This window comes from Macadamia integrifolia, chromosome 11 (assembly GCF_013358625.1).
Source record: "Macadamia integrifolia cultivar HAES 741 chromosome 11, SCU_Mint_v3, whole genome shotgun sequence".
In the NCBI taxonomy this organism is placed as follows: Eukaryota; Viridiplantae; Streptophyta; class Magnoliopsida; order Proteales; family Proteaceae; genus Macadamia; species Macadamia integrifolia.
Genome location: NC_056567.1, coordinates 29,299,394 through 29,305,393, shown reverse-complemented (window position 1 = coordinate 29,305,393; position 6,000 = coordinate 29,299,394). Strand labels below are relative to the sequence as shown.

The window sequence follows — 6,000 nt, the reverse complement described above, 5'->3', positions numbered from 1 at the left end:
TCTAGAACTTCCTTGTGTAGGAAAACAACAAAAGTCCCTAGTGTTCCCACAGGGTTATTAGCTCTGAGCCGACCTTTCTTCCCTTCCTATAGACCTACATGGATTTACACATCAGATATTTTCTAAGATCTTGGAATGGCAAGTTGCAACATGGGAAAGACTACTTTCATCAATGTAATCATTCTTTTCTTGTGTTATAAGCTTTCATTGTAAAATGAATTGTATGTTTTATTACCTAATCCATACATGACTAACTCAAGATTGGGAAATTACTTTGGATAATTTAATTTCTTCGATGGAATTCACTGTTCTATTGATCGGTAGGTTCCTGGAAGTAGCCTTGCAGCCAAGGTTGGTTTAGTCCCCACAACAAAAGAGTGAGGAACAGAAGTGTTTGAAAGGAGACATGTAACAGAATCAGACAAAAGCTTCCACCACCCAGGAATCTCCAATCCCCAGTCCTCTTCCCTTCATCATTATTTCACAAAAGAATTGAGTAGCCAATTACTCGGACACAAACAACCATGAAAGTTCACACCCAACCAAAAGAGAAAGGAAAGGAATAAGGAACAAATTATCAGTTTTTGAGTAAAGAAATGGCAAACCAACAGAGAAAAGCAAAAGGGGTAATTTGATCCACCTATAAATCAAAATATATAAATAGAGAGAGAGAGAGAGAGAGAGAGAGAGAGAGAGAGAGAGAGATAAAATAAAAAATCAGAATAAGAGAACATGAATATCACTGCAGACGATCTTTATCCGGGGAGAGCTGGACCATAAACAGTCGTTGAGACTCATTAAATTGCAAGTTAACTCCAATATGGAAATTAGTAATATATGCTTCTAGCTTCCTCCATTGAATAATTACAAATCCATTGAAAAATTCCCCAGTTTTCTTCCAAATTTGAAACAGCAAATGTGAAGAAAAAGAAGAGAATGGAGTGAACCCCAATCGATACCCTACTCGTCTGGAAGTTGTCAAACTCAATGAAGCGGTTCTGACCAGGCACCTGGATTAGCAAACCCGGAGATAACAGCACGAACACTGGTTCCTAATGTTCTTGATAATGCCGAGAAAACTCTCCATCACTTAATCCCTGTCGAGATGTGAATGGTTGGGCCGTTTGCGATGGAGAAAGCCGGTGGGCTCGGGATGAAAGTTCAGTGAAGAAATCCGTGACGACTTATGCTGAAGTTTTGGTCAAAGAATTAAATGTCGTTACTCTGAAAGCCGTCTGTCTCACGCAGGAGAAACTTTTGACTATATTTGGGATGCAATTCAACTTCCCTGTGCGTCAAGGAGCATTGCAGCTACCCAAGCTCTCTTATTTTGCATTTTTTAAGGCGATCTTATCTCTGTAACAATCCAATAAGATAGGAGGATGAGCGCCACTCATCACAGACAGGTTAGTCTTTTTCTTGCTTCCATCTTCATATTGTTCGACTTATTGTCTCTATGTTCTAATGCTATTGATCACAACATCACACGAGGCCAATTCGTCACAGAAGAACAAACTATAATCTCCCCCGGGAAGATATTCGAATTGGGTTTCTTTAGTCCTGGGAATTCCACAAATCGCTACGTTGGGATATGGTATTACAAGTTTCCAGTACAAACAGTTTGTGTGGGTTGCAAACGGAGAGAATCCAATTCTGGATAGAGGAGGGGTTCTCAACATTACAGACGATGGGAATCTGGTGGTGATGGATGGGAATGGAAAACTTGTCTGGTCAACAAATGTTTCACTTATACCCAGTAACACAACTGCTGTTCTCATGGACACCGGGAATCTTCTTCTCAGAAGTGATGAAACTTTTGGTAACTCTTACAAGGTCCTGTGGCAGAGCTTCGATGATCCTACAGATACCTTCCTGCCTGGCATGATAATGGGCTATAATCAAGAGACAGGCGAGAACAACACATTCACTTCATGGAAAAGCGCTCATGATCCTTCCAAGGGTAACTACCTTACGGGTGTGGATCCTCTGGGATCTCCTCAAACTCTGATATGGGAGGGATTGACACGGCGTTGGAGAAGTGGGCAATGGAATGGAACGATGTTCATGGGCATTCCCACCATGAAATATCGCTATCTTCTTGGGTTTGAGTTCGTCAGTGATGCTCAAAAAGGAGTACTGTACACCACTTACACACTACCTAAAAATATGATCTTGCACTACAGGATAGGATGGGATGGAAGTATGAAGGAGCTATGGTGGGATGAGGAGAGAAAGGAGTGGAACCTTACCTGGTCAGCACCCACTGAATGCGGAATTTACAACATGTGTGGAGCTTTTGGGAGGTGTGCTCTGTTGGATTACCGTTCCCCTAGTTGTAGTTGTTTTTATGGGTATGAACCCAAAGATAGCCTCGAGTGGAATGAGGGAAATTGGTCAGGTGGGTGCGTGAGGAGAACAGAGTTACAGTGTGAGAAGAATAATAGTAAGGTTGAGGCGCCAAAGGAGGATGGTTTTATAAACTTGGATGGTACCAAATTGCCTGATTTCTCCAACTTGGTTACATTTAATGGCATAGGTGAATGTAAAGATGAGTGTCTGAGGAATTGTTCTTGCAGAGCTTATGCATATATTAGTGGGATTGGCTGTTTGATATGGAGTGGAGATTTAGTTGATGTTGAACAATTTCAAGAAGCTGGGAGTACCATCTACATCCGCCTCGCTGCTTCAGAATTATTAGGTGAGGTGCTTTTAGACTCTTTCTTGCATTATAGGGAACAGTAGCTCATCTGGTTCAGAATCTTTCTATCTATGTTTTTCTTAGGCCCCTAAAACCTGACTAGACTTTCATGGCAAGCGATTTCAGTTTCATAAATGGTGTTAGATCAAACGCCAAGAAATACGAAAAAAAAAAATAAATAAATAAAGAGACAATAGATCTGCACGACACAGAGGTTTAATGAGGTTCACACACCAGGGTGGTGTGCTATGTCTTCGGGCGAAGAAGATGTTTCACTATGCAGAAGAGAGGTTACACCCAAGTAGCGGCGAGAAAATTTGCCCTGAAACCCTAACTCGAAAAACCCCTAAAATACAATGACTTTCTCAACAAGCAACAGTACATTATATACTCCAAGTCACGGGTCGACCCATTGGACTCTAGGCTTTGGGCTTATCGACCGAACCCCTTTGCTTCCATCACAGATCTGAGAAAAATTCCCATTCTGGTTGTCACCAAAATATGTCGGAGCGAGTCAATCTTCAAAACGGGTCAAGAATTCGAGACAAACTTAACAAATGGGATTTTTTTTTTCAAATTGCAGGTGGAAATAGTGGGATATCAAAGCCAATCATAGTGACAATTGCAATATCTGGGATAGTATTTTTAAGCATATCTATCTACTCACTATATATTTTTCTCCCAAAACTAAGAGGTAAATTCACAGAATTTTTCACAAATGCTGCTAACTAGATATTATTTTTACTGACTTTTCAAGTATTTTGCGTTTACCATATTCTCAGATTTGTCAAGGAAGCGAAACAAAAAACAGCGATTATTTGGTTTGAGCAAGGGTCGGAATTTCTTAGGACTAAAGGACCTAGTAAGAGAGGGGCAACAAGGAAATGTTCCTGAATTGCCATTGTTCGATTTTAATTGTGTAGCAATTGCTACAGACAACTTTTCTGAGGAAAATAAACTTGGGCAAGGTGGATTTGGTCCTGTTTACAAGGTAAAAGTTTACAATAAACTCTGAATCAAATAATGACTTAATTAGGAACATATTTTTCTGAACGCTGCTAAACTTTTCTTCTAGGGAATGCTACCTGGAGGACAAGAAATAGCCGTGAAAAGACTTTCAAGGAGCTCAATACAAGGATTGGAAGAATTTATGAATGAGATTATACTCATTGCCAAACTACAACACAGGAATTTGGTTAGACTTCTGGGTTGTTGCATTCAGGGGGAGGAAAAGATGTTGATTTACAAATATATGCCCAATGGCAGCTTGGATTCCTTTATTTTTGGTTTTTTTTTTTTACATCTTAGAACTAATTTCATTTTCTGATTCACTTTCATAGATTACAAGTTCATGTTAAAGCATGAATGATAGCTTTTCTTTGCATTGTCTGATAAAATCATGGGCAGACAAAGCAAAGCAAGGGCAATTAGACTGGAGGGAACGTTTCCACATTATTGAGGGAATTGCACGGGGACTCCTTTACCTTCACCGAGACTCGAGGCTCAGAATAATCCATCGGGATCTAAAAAGCTAGCAATATTTTATTAGACAACGAGATGAACCCAAAAATTTCAGACTTCGGAATGGCTAAAATTTTTGGAGGGAATCAAAATCGAGCGAATACAAAGAGAGTAGTTGGGACATAGTAAGTAAAAATTAGCATTTTGGTTAGCCTTATTCACACTTTGATCTTTATTTCGTTGATTCAACTTGTAAATTTCTCTTATTATGTAGTGGGTACATGTCTCCTGAATATGGGATGGAAGGCTTAGTTTCTGTTAAAACAGATGTCTATAGCTTTGGGGTGTTGCTCCTAGAGATTGTCAGTGGTCAGAGGAATAGCTACATCTCTCATTCTGATCACTACTCAAATCTGATTGGATATGTAAGTGTGTATGCTTTGATCAGATTGACACTTTTTTAGGCATTTATGTATTTTGATCATACAATTAATGAATTTGGAGTTCTTTCAGGCATGGCATCTATGGAGTGAAGAGAAAGGAAATGAATTTATGGACTCATCTATAGCTGATAAATGTTTTAATTGGGAAATATTGAGATGCATTCAAGTGGGGCTGTTGTGTGTGCAAGACTCTGCAATGGAGAGACCTACAATGTCATCTGTTTTGTTGATGTTGGAAAGTGAGACTGCAATTGTTCCTAATCCGAAGCAACCGACTTTTGCTGTAGTTAGAAATCGCGTGGAGAAGGATTTATATGTGGAAAGCCCAGAAGTTAATTCCACAAATAATCTAACTGTTACCACTGCAGTTGGAAGATAGAAGATGATCTGTGAGGGTCAAACGATTTCTCATTTCAGGGCTGTTGAGGACTCCTGAAGTCTAAGTATTTTGTGACCACCTAGATCTGTTCCAAATTAGAAATTGAAACATATTTGTGTTATAGGTCATTGATCCAGATATTTTCTTTGTTTTAGTTTAAACTTTTTGGGGTGAACGACCGGTGAAGGTGATATCATGACAAACATAGGATCTAGTGAGAGGTCGGTGAAACAGTTACATAGTTCTGGTCAAGGACTCTTGTGTCTGTCTGCCTTGGTACATTTTTATATTGCTAGCAGGGTTCTAAGTTGTGGCTTGTACATCATTCTCCTCTTCTCCTTGACCGTGAGGCTTTCCTATATATTGCAACATCCCTCCTTGTATGCCCATTGGCTTGGTGTGGGAGATGCCATGACATGTGAGTGACAAGATAGGGTATGCTAGCACCATTTTATCTATCTGTTTTTTTCACATGAAATGACCTCATTGACCTCTTATGTACGAAACAAATTTATAGAATCTCATAGGTGCTCTCCAATGCTCCTTGCTAAGATAAACCTCCCTTTAAAATTAAGTGTAATTTCTAATTAAAAAAAGTGTAAATAAAAGAGTGGAGGCAGGGTGTGACATTCATGGTCCCTTGATTCACAACTCGAGGTCTATGAAATAATGGGGCCTAAGAGCTCCACTATTTGAACACATCAAATATGATGTTGGACTTGGAGAGTCCATACAAAATAAAGGGGTAAAGGAAATAACACTATTTTCTTAAGATGCAAATGGATTGTCAGAGTCACTGACATGTGAAGTGGGTATTCGTTTATTTATTTATTTTTTCAAATTTTCGTTAGCCATGTATTTCCTGTTCGTGTATGATGTTTTGTATTCTGTCATAGTTTAATCTAGTGAGTACTAATGCAAATGCCTCGACAGGCAGGACGATGGTCGAGTTTTTTAATTTGAGGGTAATTTTGTACTTTTTGGATTAAGGTTTTTTCGCTATATATATTTGTAGCAAG

At 39.2% G+C, this 6,000-nt stretch overlaps 1 pseudogene; it reads left to right on the top strand.

The window, feature by feature from the left end:
• The first annotated feature begins 896 nt into the window (after positions 1-896).
• Positions 897-5,370, top strand: LOC122093760 (annotated as a pseudogene).
• The last annotated feature ends 630 nt before the right edge of the window (positions 5,371-6,000 follow it).